This window comes from Saimiri boliviensis, chromosome 6 (assembly GCF_048565385.1).
Source record: "Saimiri boliviensis isolate mSaiBol1 chromosome 6, mSaiBol1.pri, whole genome shotgun sequence".
Taxonomy (NCBI): Eukaryota; Metazoa; Chordata; class Mammalia; order Primates; family Cebidae; genus Saimiri; species Saimiri boliviensis.
In genome coordinates this window covers 60460933-60481083 of record NC_133454.1, presented here as the reverse complement: position 1 = coordinate 60481083, position 20151 = coordinate 60460933, and the positions used below count along the sequence as shown (strand labels likewise).

The window sequence follows — 20151 nt, the reverse complement described above, 5'->3', positions numbered from 1 at the left end:
TCTCTGACATGGAAATGAATGACAGCTTACCTGATGCCAATCTTCATCAGACTGACACCGGCGTGACAACACAGCCTATACTTCCCAGCACTGCTCGGGACGTCAGCGGCACAGGGACCCGCCCCCCGGACCCCCCCTTCACACACCTCCCCTCTCCCCACTCCCCCTTTCTCCCCACCCCCCATCACCCCCACCCACTCCCGGCCCGGCCGCCGCCAAGCCGGAGGAGCCGCTGGAGTGTCTCCCTCTACTGGAGGCTCTCGGGCGGCGGGCGCGGGCCTGCTCCTGCGGCGGGGAGGCGGGCAGCCTGGAGAAGCGGCTCCACTCGCGGGAAGCCTCGGATGGGGAGCGCGGTGAACCCCCCCAGGAACTCAGGAGCACCCTCCTTCCCCACAAGGCAAGTCCTCCTTAGCGAACAACCGGGGCCGAATTCCAAGACAACTGCTGGTGCTGAGGGGACCGAGATGAGGTGAGATTTTCTGTGGACCCCAAGAGAACTCCCCAGAAATGATGAAACTTAAAACGGGCAAGAAATCCTTCTTTCCACAGCACTCCACCTCCCCCCTTTCCTGCCTGGCTGGCCTCATTTTTATGATTGCATTTGAATAATTCTCATTACCCTGGCCCCAGAAAAGGTGTTCAGATGACACTCGGGTTAGTTATTCCTGGTCTCAAGAGCTTTTTCTGCTGTGGGCTTCCCGGGGTGTCTGGTTCAAGGTGGGGCAGAGGGAGAGAGGAAAGAGTGGAGAGGCTTTGTCAGTAAAGCACCTCTTTGCAAATGTCAGGCAAGCCGTTTCTAAGCCACTGCTATTTTCATTCTAATAAAAAGTCCTCAAGAAACTCAGCGAGTTCCCAGAGTTCTGGGGGCTGGGGTGCAGTCATATAAAGGGAGAGACCAGCTGGGCTGCTTCAGGCTAGGCCTGCTGCGTGGCTTCATCTACATCAGGGAGGAAATCCGCCTCTTACCTGTTCGGTCGACAGCGGAATACAAAGCAGGCATGTGTGGACCCACAAGTGCCTCCGATCACTCAACAGAGATACAGTCCTACTAAGAGCCGCCTACTAGAGCACACATGCTTGCTTCCACACTTAGCACATGGTCCTCTGCGTAAACAGACAAGAGAATCCCCTCTGTCCCTGGAAGTTTGCTTCTTGCTCCCCATAGCCAGTCTGCCAGCCATTGATACTCTGACCCCAGGCCAGGCAGGGGGCCTGGATGAAGCCCAGACAAAGACACTAGTGTAAGCGGGAAAGCAGAAAGTGAAACCCAGCCGCCAGATTTTCATTAAAGAATTTGACCCAAGGAGTGGAAGGCTGCCTGAGCTCTTCCCAGGCCTCTGGGTCACCACTCACCTGCCTCCATCATTGGCAAGGATGAGAGCTGTTAGCATTGCTGGGCTCAGGGAGCCAATTGAGACCTTTCTTACATCACATCCCAGATACACACACTACTGTTTGTCCAGATCCTCCCAGTACCCCTCAAATCCACCCTCCAACATTGCTTACGGGAGAAACTCTTCAGTGGTAGTCCCCATTATAGACAGAGTAGAATCCTCTCACCTTCACATGGAACCTCCAAAAACTTCACTAGGTGGATTTATGTCACCCTAGCCTCTGATCTGCGGTCAGAGTCTCTGGCTGCTGACAGCATAATCACCATTATATATTATACATTGTATAATAATATAATAATAATGAATGCACTTGCCCTTTTTATGTGGTACAGAAGCGGCCAGATTCTCCAACCCAGAGGCTGGAGGTCAGGCTGCCATAAACTCTCAAAGGGAAGCCCTCTTCAGATAAGGGAGGGGGAGGGGAGATCCATTTGTCTCTGCCCAGGACCCCTAGAGGGAGGCGTTTCTCTCTTTCTCATAGCTCCCAGTGAGTCGCTACAGCCTGCAGAGTCAGAGGGGAAAATCAGGCTGAATTCGACCCATCAGAGAGATGTCAGTGAGCCATAAATAGGGCCGCAGGCAACAGCCTTGCATCACTCAATTGCACTTGTCACACCTCTCGTTTTCTGACATCTAGTTCAGTGCCCAACACTTTCCCGATATGGGAGATCCATTGCCATGAGCTATTAATTTTTGGAGTCCTTAAATACTATGATTTTCACTAATACTTTTTGGTGCTTTAAATTGCAGATCATAGTTTTAAGTAAATATATCTTGCTTTGACTATTTTTGTCATTTGCAAGAGCTTAAAAAATGATTATCCAAACTATAGCCGTCCTTTTTATAAGCACTGAAAGCAAATATTTGCCCTGCACCCACCAGAAGCTTTGCTGTGTGTTGGCACTAAGAATAAAGAGAGAAGGAAAGAGGCTCAGGTTATGGTTCCTGTCCTCAAGAAGGGTTCATTCTAGTTGAAGAAGACAAAGCACCCATATGTAAAACATTAAGTAGCAACAATACAGGAATCAACAGAAGACACAAGCTAGTGAATAATTAATGAACAAATGAGTTGTCAATATGTCAAATTCCAAGAGTCCAACATATCAGTTTTGGCTCTGTCAGTGAGTAGAAGTAGGGATAGAGTAGAAATTAAGAATTCACTACAGATACTCTACAATTTCTTTCCCACCATCCCTCTGAGGATGAAGAAGAGGATGGAGAAGAATATACGTGCTGTATTGTATAAGCCATTAACACACTGACATTACAACCAAATAGTTTCTACAAAACCTAGTCATCACTCCTAAATGTTGGAGTTCCTGTTTGGTTCTGGGCCCTCTTCTCACTCTACCTGCACTTTGTCTTACATATAAGCAGCCCACACCAGCCCAGGCTGTCTCCTCCAAGCTTCCAGTGTAGGTGATCAATGGCCCAATTGAACTCTGTCTGTGACACTATGAATAAAAATGTAAGACCTGTCTGTATCAGTTTGTTCTAGCTGCCTTAACAAAATGCCATACACTGGGTGGAGTCAACAAGAGACATTTATTTTCTTACAGATATGGAGGTTGGAAGTCCAAGATCAAGGTGCCAGCAGAGTCAGTGTCTGGAGACGCTTCTACTCCTGGATTGTAGATGGCACCTTCTCACTGTGTCCTCACATGGCCTCTCCTCTGTGCACACAGGCAGAGAGACAGCTCTGGTGAGCTCTCCCAATCTTATAAGGACACCAGTCCTGTTGGATTAGGGCCTATACTTAGGACCTCATTTAACCTCCCTAAAGGCCCTATCTTCATATACAGTCACACTGGGGATTAGGGCTTCAACATATGAATTTGGGTGGCAGGCACAATTCAGTTCGTGATACCACCCAACTACCAGTTCCCTTCATTCTCAGCTTAATTTTTTTTTTTTTTTTTTAGACAGAGTCTTGCTCTGTCACCCAGGTTGGAGTGCCGTGGAGTGATCTCAGCTCACTACAACCTCCAAACTTAATTACTTTTAGTGAATATTGATAGATTGCGAGTTCCCTGGATGGGGACAAGATCTTATTTCATCTTAGGATCCCTAAAACCTGGTACAGTACCCAATCCAGAAAACATATTAAAGAAAAGCTTGTTGGATTGAACTGAATGAAACGTGTTTCTCCATCTTGTTCCAGGCCTGGTCAACAGACTTATCACCGGTCACCTGGAATATTCTGATAATTTTCTAACTGGTCAAAATGCCTCTGATATCTCCAATCCCTCCTACACACTGACACAAGAATATTCTTCCTAAAACAAAGATTGGATCAACTCCCTGGTTTCCCTTGAAAATCATCAGTAGCTTTCCATTGCTTGTAAGATTTAGCCTAAAAAGTTACTGGGCCTTATAACAAAAAGAAGCATGCTCTTCCTCTGGCCCTGATTCCCTCTCAGGCTAATCTATATTCTTGCCTACACCTCCCCAACTCTACCTTCTAGTGATTTCCAGTGGTTCCTGCTACATCAGAACCGCCCCCGCCCCCCACCAATCCCTGGGGAACTTCAGAATTTAGGGTTCCAGATTCCAGCCCTAGAGAAATCAGTCTGGAGAAAGGCCTAGGAGTCCATATTTTAAAAGCCGCTGCAGTTGTGAGGTTTGGGAACTTCCATTCCAGCCAGCACTCCTGCTCAACTCATGGGTCCCAGAACACATTCTGGACTCTTGGCCTTTCCCGTCGTCACTCACGCTCCTCCTTCAGCCTTGGGTTTTCATTCCCCCTTTCCCTACCTTCCGAATCCTATCTGCTTTTAAGCTTTCACTGAAACATCACCTCTCTTCAAAGCGCCCTTGGATCCCCCAAAAGAGAACACCAGCTCTGGAATCACCAAGACCTGACTCAGATCACCCTGTAATGAAATGGCCAGCTATCTGGGACGTTACTGGCGAGTGCCAAGTCTCAGTTTCTGTGTTTGCAAAATGAAGATGATAATAGAATCCAACTCATGAGACCATGGGGATTAAATAAAATCACAAATGTAACAAGCTTAGCACAGTCCCTGGCACATGGGAGGCTCTTCAATAAATGAATGGCAGCATTAGGTTTAATAGCCCTTTACCCAGGGCTGCCCAGAGCTTTGCTTTGCCTTTGCCTCTGCCTTTATTATAGTGCTTATTTAATTGGCCTGAGAAAGGAAGATACTGTTTACTGAGAAAGCTGCCACAAGCCCTGAGAGCTGCAACATGGATAATGGGAGCCAGGAAATGAGGGCGGGGGGGACGCTTCTCTACCTAAGGCCTCCTCCTGACCCTGGATCCAGGTGGGGCTATGGTGGGAGGAGCCAGGGCCAAGTGAGGAATACTCTGCTCCTGACAAAATAATGCATGAAGGGCACATCCCTTGGAGAAAAGGGTAAGCAGACTGGGGAAACCTGAGAGGTATAAAAACTCAGATGCTAGAAATCCTCCAAAAGGTGGTTGGGGGTCCAGGATTTTGCTCTGAGCTGGAAGCTGAAATGTCCAGGCCCCTTCCCTATTTCTGATTTTTCTTTTTGACCCTGAGAAAGCCTCTCAGCTCCTCATCCCACTCCTACCCTCTGAAGCAGGGGGATGAAGCCTGTCCTCTGGGCACACAATAGGCAATTAATTGTGTCACACCTTGAACCAGCTCCTCTAATATAGGAGCAATATAATCCCCAAAGCTTTTTAAACATTCGTCTTCATTATGGCACTGATATACTTTGGGGAAGTTTCTTCAAACATTGTCTCTTCCCCATCCCTTACTTATACCAAGCACCTCCCCACCCTCCCCCAACTCTACACACACACACACACACACACACACACACACACACACACACATGCACACCAGCTCTCAGGTGGGAGCTGTACCAGCCTTAGCTCCAGATAGGAGGATCTGTGGGTGGCAGGAAAGGAAAAAGAAGATTTCTGAGTAATTTCAAAGTTCTTTCTAGGTTCTAGCAAGGGGTGGGAAGGATCACAGCCAGCTTAAAAGAACTGAGAAAGAGAGAGATTGGAAGAGAGAATATTTAGACTATATTTAGGAAGAGAAGAGAGAATGTTATGATGATTTCCAAAAAGAGCCATTTCTAGGAAATGCCATCGCAACAGTTTGGCCAAAAAAATTTGAGGAAGAAGGATTTCAACCCGTGCTGTCCACTGTGGCAGCCACTAGCCACACGCAGGCCCTGAGCACTTGAAAGATGGCTAGTCCAAACTGTGATGTACCATGCGTGAAATAGATTTAGACGATTTCATCTATAAAATGAATGTGAAGTATTTTATTAAGAATTATATGTATTGCATATTAAAATAGTAATACTTTGGTTACTTGGAGTTAAAGAAATAGGTCATTAAAAGTATCTTCAACTGTTTCTTTTACTTTTTCAGTGTGGCCACTAGCAAATTCAAAATTACTATGTGACTGGCATTCCATTTACTGAAGGCTCCCTTCTGGGCTTCGTTTCTGTTCTGGTAGAAGCTATGTTTGAATGCTGAAACCTTTATTATTTATCAGGTATCACTCCAGCTCACCAGCTCTTCCGTCTCTTCTGTTCCTGCCGACCCCACAGAGGACCAGTGTGAAAGGAGATCATTAGGCTATTCAGGGCCTCCCTCAGACTGCAGAGGTGGCTAAGAACTCCCCGCCCCCAACCCCTGCCCAGGGTTACATGAAGATTTGAAAGCTCTATTCTCCCCAAAAAACCACCTCTTCCATCTGCACTGGAGGATCCATCCCTGAGCCCCGTGTCTCCTGTCTCCTTTTTAGCACCCTCCTTGCCATCACAACTGTCACTCCCCTGCCATCATCCTCTCCCTCCGCCCCATCTCCATTCTCACCACTCTCATTACCACCACCTCACACAGAACCACCTGCATCCTTCTGCTCACCCAGTGGACCCTCTTCTCCCGTCCCCAGGGAGGAACCCCATCAGCATTTGCTGCCTTTGATACTGCATCCAACCTCTGAGCCCTCCTGAGCTGAGGATTTTACATGGCTGGGCTCCCAACTTCATTGTGGCAGCCGGACCCCCTGGCAGCCAGACTGCAGGGCTCAGAGAAACAACCAACAACGCTGGGAGAGGGTGAAGGCCACATGCCCTGCAGAAGGTGGTCCGCCCTTATTGCACTGGAAGCGGACAGTGAAAAAGAGTGACCAAATGAGGGAACAAGAAAACCCCAGCTTACCTAGCATAGGGACCACGGTTTACTTAGCAAGGAAGAACAAAACAAAGCAACAGCGATAATACTAGCTAATATGTATTGTTTATTTGCTGGATGCCAGACTCCATGCTGAGTGCTGAACATGCATGGTTCATCAGATCTCGACAGCACCCCTATGAGGCTTAGGTCAGTGAAAGTACCTGTCGCCAGGCGTGAACTCAGGCAGGCTGCCACCAGAACCCACAATCCAAACCACCATTCTGAATTGCTCCTTCACAAAGCACAAACTTCCTTGCCCCCTCATCCATTCATTTATTCGCTGATTCACTCATTCAGCATTCATACACTGATAGCCTCTAAGAAACTTACCAGCTCATTGGTTCCCATTCAGCATCTAGGCTGTCCAGGCACATAAAAGGCATTGGGCTATGAAGATGAATAAATCACCATCCCTGAACTCACAGAAATCTTAAAGGTTTTCAGGGGCCATGAGAGATGTGGAAAAGCCTAACTCTGCCTTCAGATCACACCTGCATTTCACAGCAGAGAAACTGAGGCCTAGTAGGGGGGCATGGAAAGAGTGAAGTTCAAATCTTGCCCGATTTAAGTCAAGTAAGAATCCTCTTGGATTCTCAACACAAATCAACGTTTGTCTTCCAGCTTCACCCATCTCCCGAGATTGTGCATGTGTATCGTGTCACTGCTTGGCTATGCGGTCTTTTTGACAGACTCAGTATGCCTCTTTCTGCCTTTATCCCCACTGGCTACTTTCACAATGTCCAGTGATAATGTCCACACCCAAATCAAAACTCATCCACTGCAGAAACTACTCCGTTCAGGACACTCAGGTCCTGTATTCCTGAGTTTATGTGTTCTCATTCCCACTGAAGTAGTGTACATTTGTATGTTGCTCTGTACCTATTCTTAAATTTCAAATACATATCCATTAGTTCAAGCAGCTTTTGAACTTCATGAAGGCAAGGACTAAGTGTTTCTTTTATATCTTATCTTCTCCTTCCCAATCGCTGAAGTCTCTCAGCATCTGGTAACAATCTCAGCCTATTCAAATTAACTAATAAATGTGAATTTTTTTATCTACTATGCAGACATAATCTGTGTGTGCCTGAGTGCCTGAGTGTGTGTGTGTGTGTGTGTGTGTGTGTGTGTGTGTGTGTGTGAATTCTCCAGCTATGAGAGTTAGGGAAGCTTAGACACACATCAGCACAATCCATCAATTTCCAGACATTATCTCTCATGATAATTTCCTGCCAAATCTTTGAGTTGCAATTAAGAAAGTAGATAATTTGAAACATTTTCCTCTGCATGTTGAGATGGATTATAATCCTAATTTGATAAAGACTCTTAATGACTCATTAGCCACCCTTGGCTTCTCCTCAGGTCAGCCAACTTCCCAGGCGCTGGAGGCAGCTGGCAGCAGAAAGGCTGCGACGCTCAGGTCATTACATGTTATTGCTTCAGCAGCACGAAAAGAAAAACACACAACAAAGACACAACCGCACCACAGCCCTGGAATTCTCTTTTCTCCAGCTCCTGGATTTGGGCATCAATTTTTGTTTCTTGGCTTTGAACAAAGCCTCTAATTTCCTGACAACCAAAATGCTGTCCCCAGGGTACGCATACCCTGCCGGAGTGGCAGACAAGGCATTGCAGTCTTCCCTTGGCACAGGTTGGGGTACAGGGACTCGCTGTTCTCACAGCTCTGGGCCCCATCCCCAACAGTTGTTTTTTTTTTATGGGATGGACTCCCCAAACCAAAAGGGTGGGGACTCCTAGAGAGAACAGCAATTTCAAGTTGTTTACAGACAATCACCACATAACAACCTTCTTTTTGCCTTGGGTGAATAAGGTCAGAAAGCACAGAAAGCCATCTACAGGGTCCCAGTTCCTTTCCTCCTGGCTGGGTGTCACCTCTTCGGCTCCAGGCTTAGAGGATTGAATTCTTCACGGAAGCCAAAGTCATGGCTTCCCCTGGGTCATCCACTTGGAAATGTAAACCCCTGACTCTCAGGAAGGTCTTACTTATTGCTTGGACTCCTGTGGACCTGTGTGCAGCTGCAAACACACGTATGGCATGCACTCATCACAGCTGGACAGGTCGGACACATACACATGTTCACACAGAAACAGTCACAAGTTCACATGGAAACACTGACACATGGTCACACAGACACACAATCACAGACACATGGTCTCACAGGAACACAGTCACAGTCACACTGACACATGTTCACACAGAAATATCATCACAAGTTCACATGGAAACACTGATACATGATCACGCAGTCACACAATCACATAGACACACAGTCACAATGGCCTATGGTCATGCAGAAACAGACACAGTCACACAGACAGTCACACAGAAACAGCCACATAGTCACAGCTGCACATGGGGACAATGACACATGGTCACACAGTCATATAGTCACATAGGGACAGTCACGGACACAGTCACACAGAAACACAGTCACAAGTTCACATGGAAACACTGACACATAATCACATAGACACACAGTCACACTGACACATGGTCACACAGAAACACAGATACATAGTCACACAAACACACAGTCACACAAACATTACACAGTGACAAGTTCACATGGAGACGTTGATACATCATCACATAGACATAGTCACACTGGCACATAGTCACACATTCATACTGACACGTTTACACAGAAACAGACACAGTCACACTGACGCAGTCACATAGGCACAGGCACAAGTTCACATGGAAATACTGATACATGATCACACGGTCACACAATCACATAGACACACAGCCACACTGACACACGGTCACACAGAAACACAGACACATAGTCACACAAACACACAGTCAAACAGAAGCATTACACAATCACAAGGTCACATGGAGATGCTGATGCCTGGTCACATAGACACACAGTCACACTGACACACAGTCACACAGAACACAGAGTCATAAGGTCACATGGAAACACTGACACATTATCACACAGTCACACAGACACATAGTCATAAGGTCACAGAGAAACACTGACACAGTCACACAGTCACAAAGTCACACAGACACCCCACACACAGTCACAAAGTCACATGGAAACACTGACACATGATCATACAACCACACAGTCACAAGAGTCACACAGGTACACGGTCACAGGGACACACAAGCACACAGTCACACAGTGTGTGAGGACTTCTCTGAATGGTTTTGATCCCAGGCCCAGGTGAGAGATTAAGGGAGGAAAGAGGAGGTAGTCAGTGAGTGAACACGGATCTGTGTGGCGTGCCTGCTGTGTGCCAGGCACTCTGCTAGATGCTGGAGACTGTGCTGAACAGGGAGGGTGGGGAAGCTGGTGTGGACCCATGCGTTGCTCATTCTGAGCTGGAGCAGGAGTGGGGTCAGCATCCTTAGTTGGGATCAGCCTTTGAGCTCTAATTCCATTCCTGCACCCACCCCCACCCCCAGGTGTATTCTCACCCCTGTCCAGGCTCACTCCATCCCAGCTGTCACAGGGCAGGCTTGGGGTGAAAAAAAAGCCTCCGCTGTCCCCACCCCACCCCCGCCCTGTGCATTCCATCAATGTGACAAATGCTCTCTGGGCAGGACCCCTGAGGCTGTCTTCTCTGCCACCAACCCCTCCTTGCTTCCCAATGAGTCCGGGGAGACCTGAGCAGAGGGGTGATGGATAGCCCTGTCTTATTGTTCCAGACTCCAAATCCAACAGGGGCTTGGAAGAGCTGTATAAATCACAGCCTGGGCTGGGCTCTCACCAGCACGGCTCGACAAGAGGAATGGAGGGCGAGGGGCCATAAAACTGTCTTTGGGCTAAGTTGTTTCATTTCAAGCCAGGGCCAGGGAGAGAAAATGTTTGGTTCTTGGGAGACAGACTCATTTGAATGGGATAGATAAGCTGGTGGAGGTCTGCCTGTCTGTTGCTGAGAGACAGAGGAAGGCTGGTCTCGCAGGAAGACAGTGGATGAGTCGAGTCACCCCTCATCCCTGGCACCTCATTCCCATAGTACAAGACAGGTGGAGCAGCCCAAACTGTGAGAATGTTTGGGAAAATTCGCCTCTAGTGAGGAGCGAAGTTTCTCATCCCAGCTGGCGGATAAATTATACTTTTCCCTTCTCTGAGGCAGGAAGAGCTGGGCAGGCTCTAGCCATCAGACTGTGATCAGCTAAAGCAGAAGCCATTCCCGTTTCATTTGCTCAGACATTTAGTGGGCAGCTACTATGTGCCAGGGGCTGTGCTAGGTGCTGGGACACAGGGCTGAAAAGAACAGAATCATGTGGCCCTGCTCTTGAGGCTCTCATGGTCTAGTGCAGCAGACTCATAAATCCGCGGTTGTAACTCATGATTGCTTATGTCACATTTCTTTATCACCTTCAGCCTCTATGACAAATCCTTGTATTTACTGGTTTGTTTACTTTTCTCCCCTCATCAGACTGGGAACTCCTTACAGGGAGAAAGGAAAGAGAACCAACACTCCAGTGCCAATTACGTGCTGTCACTGGGCACTTGGCAGTCACTTCACCATCACAGCAGTTCATGAGAGGTTCCACTATTCTTATTTCACAGATGAGAAGACTGAGGCTCAGAGAGGTTAATTCATTTGCCCATGGCCAAAGCTAGCATGTGCGGGAGGTGGGACTCAACCCGAGCTGGTGTGGCCCGGAGCTCAGGCTTGTTCTCCACACATTGCTCAGAGGGTGCCTTCAGCAGCTAAAGCAGCACCTACCTCAGGAAGCAGTTGATTATACAAAGCAGGGAAGGAGTACAGAAGAACGTGGGATTAATGCTGGGAGGGAAGGGGGTTAGGAAAGACTCCACAGGAAGGGATTATGAAAAGTTTCAAAGAACAAGTGGAATTTGCCAAAACGGCAAGGAATGGAATGTCCAGTCTACAGCCATCCTACTCTGAACCCGCCCGATCTTATCTGGAACATTCGTCTCGGTGGAAATGGCATGGAGGCTTGAAACAGAGCTGTATGTTCTGACCACCTACTCAAAAGCTCCCTGCTTCCTCTGTGACTTCTCTCACTCCTCCCATTCCTGTCATGAAATAGGAGCTCAAGAATTCCATAAGAACTACATAGGGCCAGCAGACATGGCTTATGCCTGTAATCCCAGCACTTTAGGATTGCTTGAAGCCAGGAGTTCAAGACCAGCCTGGGCAACTTAGCAAGGCACCATCTCTACCAAAAAAATAATTTCTGTTTAATTAACCAAACGTGGTGATGTGCACCTGCCATTCCAGCTACTCAAGGAGCTGAGACAGAAGGATCACTTGAGCTTGTGAGGTTGAGGCTGCAGTGAGCTATGATCATACCACTGTACTCCAGCCCGAGAGACAGAACAAGGCCCTATCTCAAAAAAATTGGGGCCCCCAGTGGGGCCACTATACGATGGAGAAGGTGTTTTTGTTTTACTGTTATTGTTATCTTTTCTGGAACTAGATTATAGCTTCCATGAAGGTAAGATCCAGTCTGCTTTGCTCACAAGTATGACTTCAACACCAAGAGCGGTCTCTGACTAATTTTGGAATAGAACTGGAACAGGAAAAGGGGCATGCTCTATATCTCTGCCCTCCCAGGAAGCTGATATAATTGGGCCAAACTGGAAGCCGCTCCTATCTGGGGTCATGGAAACCAAAAGCCAGACAGGCACCAGGTGGGACCCAAAGGAGGTCAGGCCCTGAGTCTTTGAGCAGCCAGTACCACCCCGTTCTGCCTTCTCTCTCTTCTCTGCCTCCTCCTACCTAATTCAGGAGCCAACAATAGGACATGTGCTCAGGGAAAGGGGCCAGGGAATAGGCCTTGAGCCTGCCCCAGGCTTCAGCTCATGCAAAAGGTGCGAGAGTCCCTATGTGGCAGCAGCTTGAGGAATACCAATACTGAAGGGACAACTCAAAGATGAGGTCCCCACAAGGGGAACCAAGGAGTGCCCAGAGTGCTGTGAAACCCAGAACAGTGCTGGTTACCCCCCACCTTCTTCTCTGGCATTGTGGCTGTCATCCCAGAGAACCTGTGACTCACCAGCCCAACCTCTGGAAGCTGCAAAGGTAATAACCAAGGGCAACAGGAATGGGAGAGGAAAGAATAAACGTAAAAACAGTGGATGAGAGAGTTCCACCATTGTTTTTCTGAAAAAAAAAAAAAAAAAAAAAAAAAAAAGGAAAAATGGTAACTGGCTCCACAGACAGACGTCACAGTCTCAGGGCCTGTCGTGGGGCTGAGTGACTCTGCAGAACCCTGTGGGGTGGAGCCCTCTGTGATACCGAGCACAGTGGCCTGGGGTCAGGTACCTGGCTGGACAGTGGACAATGGTGGGAAGTCGGTTTTTAGAAGAGGGCTCCACCCACCCCACACAGCTACTCAGCCAGTCTCCTGGGTCTCCAGGAAATGAATTTTTTTCTTTGAAAAAACTGAATAAGAACAATATTGGATTTGAGAACACCAAGTATGGTGGAAAGTGAAAAGGAGCTATCTGCATCCTCACCGTGTGCCCTGCAGTCCTTTCCTGGCCTTGCTGGCAACTCCCCAACCCTGCCAACCTTAGCCAGCAGACTGGAAGGACTGAACAGCCCCAGAGGGAACTGCCACTACAAGGCATCTCAGTAAAAAGGTTGGCTTGTGACCCAAGAACCTACAGCAAGCCCACTGATCAACAGACTGCCCAGTTACATCGCAAGCTCCCAAAATCAACTTTCAGTGACTCTTTCTTAAATATGAACAACAGAGGATCACCACATACTTAAAGAAATTTACAAACATGGAAAACGAAAACTGAAAGAGAAAAAAGGGAAAACTGGAGCAACAGAGCTTTTGCAAGGAATGAAAGAAACTTTCAAAAGGGCAGTAACGCGTCTGGGTGCGGTGGCTCACATCTGTCATCTCAGCACGTTGGGAGGCGGAGGCGGGTGGATCACGAGGTCAGGAGATCGAGACTATCCTGGCCAAGATGGTGAAACCCCATCTCTACTAAAAATACAAAAATTAGCTGTGTGTGGTGGTGCACGCCTGTAGTCCCAGCTACTCGGGAAGTTGAGGCAGGAGAATCACTTGAACCCAGGAGGCAGAGTTTGCAGTGGGTGAGATTGTGCCACTGCACTCTAGCCTGGTGACAAAGTGAGGCTCCATCTCAAAAAGACAAAAAAAAAAAAAAAAAAAAAAAAAGGAGCAATAATGCTTCGAGAAAACACTCTAAAAAAGAGGAAAGGTTGTATTCATAAAACAAGAACTGATCACAATGAATAGAGAAAATTTTAATTTTAATTTTAAAAGCCTCTTTAAAATGAAAAATGCAACTAAAATTTTTTCAAAAATTGAATGTAAGGTTTAGAAGTAAAAGTTGAAGAAATTTTTCAAAGAGTGAGGCAAAAAGGTAAAGAGATGGATAATAAGAGAGGAAAAAAAAGAAATTAGTCTCCTAATGAGCCCAGCACAAAAAATAGAAAAGATATATAACAATGCCCACCAGCCTCATTATTACGACACTTTAGAACATAAGACATTTTAAAAGTTCCTAAAACTCAGGTAAAAGAAACAAGAATAAAAACATCAAACTTTTAAAAATAGCAACCTCAGATGTTAAAACGTATCAGAGAAATGCCTTTTACATTCTGAAAGAAGCTGTTCTTTAATCTAAAATTTGATACCCAAATAAATGATCAGTCACATATCAGAGTAGTCTAGAGATATTTTCAGATATTCAATGCTTCAAGGAAATGACCTCCTAGGCACCCTATCTTAGGAAGTTATTGGAGGATGGGGTTTAATAAAGTTAGACTATGGGGCAACATAGAATACATGGAATTCAGGAAATAGGGTATTTACCACAGGAAGGCAATAAAGGAAATATTCAAAATGATAGTAAATTGAAGCCTCTGGATGACAGTTAAGCAGCATTCCTATAAAGCAGCTAATCCAGGCTGAAACAGAAAAACAGAAGATTCTTGGAGGGATTACTATAGGGGGAAAAAATAAAACAGATGAGCTTGAATGCATAGAAAGTAAATTACAGGAAGAACAATGGATTGCACAGAAAAAGGACACAAGGTCACAGTGTACTACTTGACTTGGTAGCAAATTATATTTGCATAGTCATTAGCATATAAACACCAAATAGTGATTGAACAAAAAAGTAAGTTTATGTTGAAGAGATAGGAGGAGGGGAAGTGCGGGGATGGGGCTGGGAGAGAATCACGTTATCTACATGGCAGTAAATCAATACATGATTCTTAAAATTGGGAAATTAAGTAGTAACAATATCAGCATTTTATTTAGAAACACAGCGATATACACAAAAAAGAAAGGGGATGTAGGAGTTGATGGTAACTGCCTTCGGGCAGGACTTGGAAGTGTGGAGAGGTGAGGCAAGGTCACTGTTGATTTCCACACTATGTATATATATTCTTTAATGAATAAAAATTAAACTTTCATAAAAGAGTCCACATGGTTCACACATAACCCAGCTCAGCTTTTCAGGGTGTGAGATCAGATGAGGATTCGTGGTCAAAGCTCTGACCAAAATAAACAATGCCTCTTTATCGACGTGTCTGCAGATACCCCTTGGGGACCCGACACAGTGGTTGAAGGCCAGTAGGCTAGGAAGATTACGAAACCTGATCCTGGTCCACAGTGCGGATGGTACGGGCAATTCTCAAATATGCCGTGGTATTTCATGTCTGTGCATGCTGGTCTCTCTGATTAGAGTGCTTCAATAAATAAAGCTCTAATCACCTGACGTGGTGGACATCTCTTCAATCTCTAAATACTTCCAATCTATCTCGTCTCCTAGAAAGCCTTTCCTGATCCCTTCTTCCCAAAGAGAGAGTTATTCTCTCTTCTTACCTATTTTTAAATCTTCCGTGTATGCATCTAGCAAAGCATCCATCACTCTGTGTTTCGATTGTAAATAAACCGTCTCTCCAACTAATTTGTGATTCTCTCCATGGCCATCAGCTTATACTGGTTATGCTGTGGGATAAACAACCACAAAATCTCAGTGGCTCACCACGCAAAGGTTTATCTCTCATCATGGTACACGTCAGCTGTGGCATTGGCTCCACTCAACGTCTTCTCTTCATTGTGGGACCCTGCCAGAGAAGCCTGGCCTTATTCTGGACATGCCACTCTTCCAGAAGATAAAAAAGAGAAAATGCGATGGGATCACAAAATGTCCCTGAAACCTCCTGCTCAGGATTTGGTTGAAAGCTTCTGCTTAAATTTCATTGGCCAAAGCAAGGCAGGCGTCAGACCTCGTCATGTGACTTACAGGTCTCTGTAACATCACAGATGAGTGAAACCCTTTTACAGGGCAAGGCAGCAAATAACTGGGTACACTAATACCGTCTATCGCAGTCTCCTCGGTAGTAGATTCCACATCTTATTTTTATATCCTGGCCCTAACACAATGCTTGGCACTAAGTCAAGTACTCGGAGCATCTTCATGGACTTGAACTGATTGTCAGATAATAACCTGGCCTGATACAGAAACCTAAGATCAGAAGACAATTTGAAGAAGGCGAAGGGCCTGCTGTGGAGCTGGGAGGGCATCAACAACAGGCTCACAGCACGGGAAGTAGCACCAGGCTTGGAATCAAGAGGCCTGTGTTTCCATTCAGCTCTGAAAGCCATTCTAACACCCTGGCTCAGCTTTCAAATGAAAGAGACGACCTCGATAAATCCCTGGGGTTCCTTCCAGTTCTCACTTCTTAGGAGCCTGTCATGAAACCCCTCAACCTGGTCCCTTAGTACCCACTTGCCATTCTGCCAGCTGCCACTACTCACGGCATCCAGCTCTATGATTAGAATGAAAATAAGCCCCAAAGTCACTTCATGTGCCAAAATGAATTTCTAAAAACCAAACATTCACCCAAGTCAATAGAAGAAATACAACTATACTTCAAAAATGAATGTTTTCAGCAAAAATATTAAGTGGCAAATGCTTCTTAAACCATTTTCTACTTTGAGCACATTGCTCTGACAGGGGGATCTCCAGTTAGGTGAAAACTACTTATGGCATTGCTGAGGGTCGTGATCACACATCTGAATGTATCTGCACTAAGTTCAGGTTCACAAAGGGAACCATCACATCAGTTGAAACTGTCCTGCACTTAGCAGGAGTTTGGTGTGAGTTAAATGAATGAGTATCTGTCTTAGCTGGACATCTTGGGCACTGAAACTATCATTCCCAATCCAAATTATTCCTATTTTTCTGCTATTTTTGAAAGCTTTGGGGAAAAAAATATTAATCTAAAAGGGTTGAGAAATCCTGTAGCTAATCGGCTGATGTACTAAGAGAATTATTTAGCAGATGCCAAGTCCTGAGCCTTGTGTTCCCTACCAGAAGGCAAAGGCTATGGTAAACCTGTTTGATTAGAGAAACGTGCCTTTAAGTTTCCACCCATAAATCATGGATGGCAGCCTGGGTATTCACCACCATCAGATAATAATAGCAACTTTTTTTTTTTTTTTTTTTGAGACAGAATCTTTCTCTGTCCCCCAGGCTGAAGTGTGATGGCACAATCAGCTCACTGCAACCTCCATCTCCCGGGTCTAAGCAATTCTCCTGCCTCAGCCTCCTGAGTAGCTGGGATTACAGGCATGTGCCATTATGCCCTGCTAATTTTTGTATTTTTAGTAGAGACGGGGTGTCACCATGTTGGTAAGGCTGGTCTCGAACTCCTGACCTCGTGATCTGCCCACCTCGGCCTAAAGTGCTGGGATTGCAGGCGTGAGCCACCGCACCTGGCCAGCAACATGTATTAATCCATAGCATTTCCTTTATGCCAGGGCCCTTCCAAGTCCTTTACATGCGTTAAATCTCATCACTATCACAGCAACCCTAGGAAATAGGCACTGTTGTCGTCTCCATTTTACTGATATGAGAATCAAGGTGCAAGGAAGATGAGTTAACCCATCTAAAGTCGCACAGTAAGTGGAGGGCCGGCTTTGAATGCAGGCAACCTGGCTCCAGAGTCTGTGCTGAAGTCACCTCTACATTATACGGCCTGAGCAGCAGCAGAGAGCCAAGCAAGTTGGAGTCATTCCTGGATATAGATGGAACCTGGAACCCATAAGCATTTCATCACCTCCTCACCCTTAAAGACTCTTCCCACCCTGTCCTGCAGCAGCGCGGGAGACTGATTTCTACGTTCTAATTGAGCGTGCAAGGGAAGAGGGGAGTGTGAGTTCGGCTCTCCCAAAAACCAGCATGGCTCATTTTTTTTAGGTCGATACCTATGTGTCCCTATCCATCTCCACCTTTCTGGACGCCATACCACTTTGCCTGGCAGGAGAGGGAGAGGGTATAAGGAAAGTCAGCTTTCCCTGGGACTACAAGGTCCTGTTTCTAGTGGCCACAGCACTGCAATCACCAGGCAAGGCTCTTTTCTGTAAAGATCAATCAATACTGCCCCTATCCCACGTTCCCACCCTTTCCTGCTCCTCAGCATACAACTGCTATCGATTACGGCAGAGCAGGGAAGCAAATGCCAAAATATATCAATCAATCACCAAGGTGGCCAAGAGACTTTATTAAAACCATTATGCCTTCTTCTATTTTCCTGCCCACCCCAGCTTCCCCGGCCCAGTGGCCATTTCTTTTGGAAGGTTTCCAAGAACTTTGCAGACATGATCTGATGGCTGGTGGAATTTCCTCTATGTGGGGAAAATTTAGACCCAGAGAAGGAGTAAGAACAAGTCCCACAGTGAGAAGATGGAAACCAGGTGTGTGAAAATATGTGCAAGTGTCTGTGCAGTACATACATGAAAATGTGCAAGTATGTGTGTTTGTTTAAAGAAAAACCTAGAACTTAAGTCACATTTCAGAAACATTTGGTAATTATCGCTGAAGTTTTTACAAATCAATTCCTTCTGGTCGCTTAATGTCCTTCACTAAGTGGTTTAATTGTGAAATTTCACTTTATAATTGGGTTCATTTTAATGTGGAAAGAGGTAGATTTGCATAAGCAAATGACAAACAGTTAACAAAACCCATTAGCAGAGAGGCAGGAATCCAAAGAACTGCACACCTGGGTAGTCAGCTCGGAATCAAAGCCTGTGGCAAAGAAGTCCCTGCCCTGGCCCAGACCAAATTCCAGGCCTCTAAGCAGAGGGGAACGAGGACACGCATTTCAAGTGCCTTAACACACTGATAGGAGGAGAGGAGACCCTCAGAGAGACAAAGTTTCATTTGCTTGTCAATGAAAAACCAAAGACTTTTTTTTTTCTTTCTTTTTTTGAGATGGAGTCTCACTCTGTCACCCAGGCTGGAGTACAATGGTGTGATCCTGGCTCACTGCAACCTCTGCCTCCCAGGTTCCAGTGATTCTCCTGCCTCAGCCTCCCCAGTAGCTGGGATTACAACTGCCTGCCACCACGCCTGGTAAATTTGTGTATTTTTAGTAGAGATAGGGTTTCACCACATTGACTAATTTGGTCTCAAACTCCTGGCCTCAGGTGATAAACCTGCCTTGGCCTCTCAAAATGATTGGATTACAGGGTGAGCCACCGCTCCTGGACCAAAGACTTTTCTTTCTAAGGAAACTCTGGGCAAGTATTTTTTTTAACCAACAGTTGACAAGTCTTACTCCTGGTGAAATGAGCATAGACTCAGAGTAGCGGTGGGGGAGACAGAGAATCTGACTGCCAACTCTCCTCTGCCACAAAGTAGGAAGGATCCTCATGCCTCAATTTCCTTTTCTGTAAAAAAAGAACCCAAGACTGGGTGCAGTGACTCAAGCCTGTAATCCCAGCACTTTGGGAGGCCAAGGCGGGTGGATCACGAGGTCAGAAGATCAAGACCAGCCTGGCCAACATGGTGAAACCCCATCTCTCCTAAAAATACAAAAAAATTAGCCAGGTGTGGTGGTGTGCACCTGTAATCCCAGCTACTCAGGAGACTGAGGCAGAAGAATCGCTTGAACTCAGGAGGCGGATGTTGCAGTGAGCTGAGATTGTGCCACTGCACTCCAGCCTGAGTGACAGAGCAAGACTTCGTCTCAAAAAGAAAAAAAAAAAAAGAGAGAGAGAGAGAGAACCCAAAACTAGATTATGAGCTCTTGTGTTTCCCAAACCTCTGCTACCATCACAAGTAATTGACTAACTCATTCATTCACTCAACAGATATTTATTGTGCCCTTGCTATGTGCAGGTGCTATACAGATTAGAGAGGAACTAGGGCTTCAGTGCTGGGGAACACGTAGCCACAGACAAGGTCCTACCCTCATGGAATATATTATCTAACGGGGTCTTATGGATTGAATTGCATCCCCCACCGAATTCGTATGTTGAACCCTTAACCGCCAATGTGACTGTATTTAGAGATAGGGCCTTTTTTTATTATTTATTTATTTATTTATTTTAGATGGAGTTTCACTTTTGTTGTCCAGGTTGGAGCGCAGTGGTGCAATCTTGGCTCACTGCAACCTCCGTCCCAAGTTCAAGTGATTTTTCTGTCTCAGCCTTCCGAGTAGCTGGGTTTACAGGCTCATGGCATCATGCTCAGCTATTTCTGTATTTTTAGAAGAGACGGGGTTTCACCATGTTGGCCAGACTGGTCTTGAACTCCTGATCTCAGGTGATCTGCCT

At 46.2% G+C, this 20151-nt stretch overlaps 1 protein-coding gene across 5 annotated transcripts in view; it reads right to left on the bottom strand.

The window, feature by feature from the left end:
* PKNOX2 (PBX/knotted 1 homeobox 2) overlaps positions 1 to 156 on the bottom strand; it is a 269623-nt gene extending 269467 nt beyond the window's left edge. For 3 of the 5 annotated variants that reach the window (XM_039470683.2, XM_039470684.2, XM_074400798.1), the window contains exon 1: positions 31 to 156. The gene's annotated coding sequence lies outside the window, so the exon portion shown is untranslated. The remainder of the gene's footprint in view (positions 1 to 30) is intronic. The other 2 variants (XM_039470680.2, XM_039470682.2) reach the window with 1 other exon arrangement.
* Between the last annotated feature and the right edge of the window lie 19995 nt (positions 157 to 20151).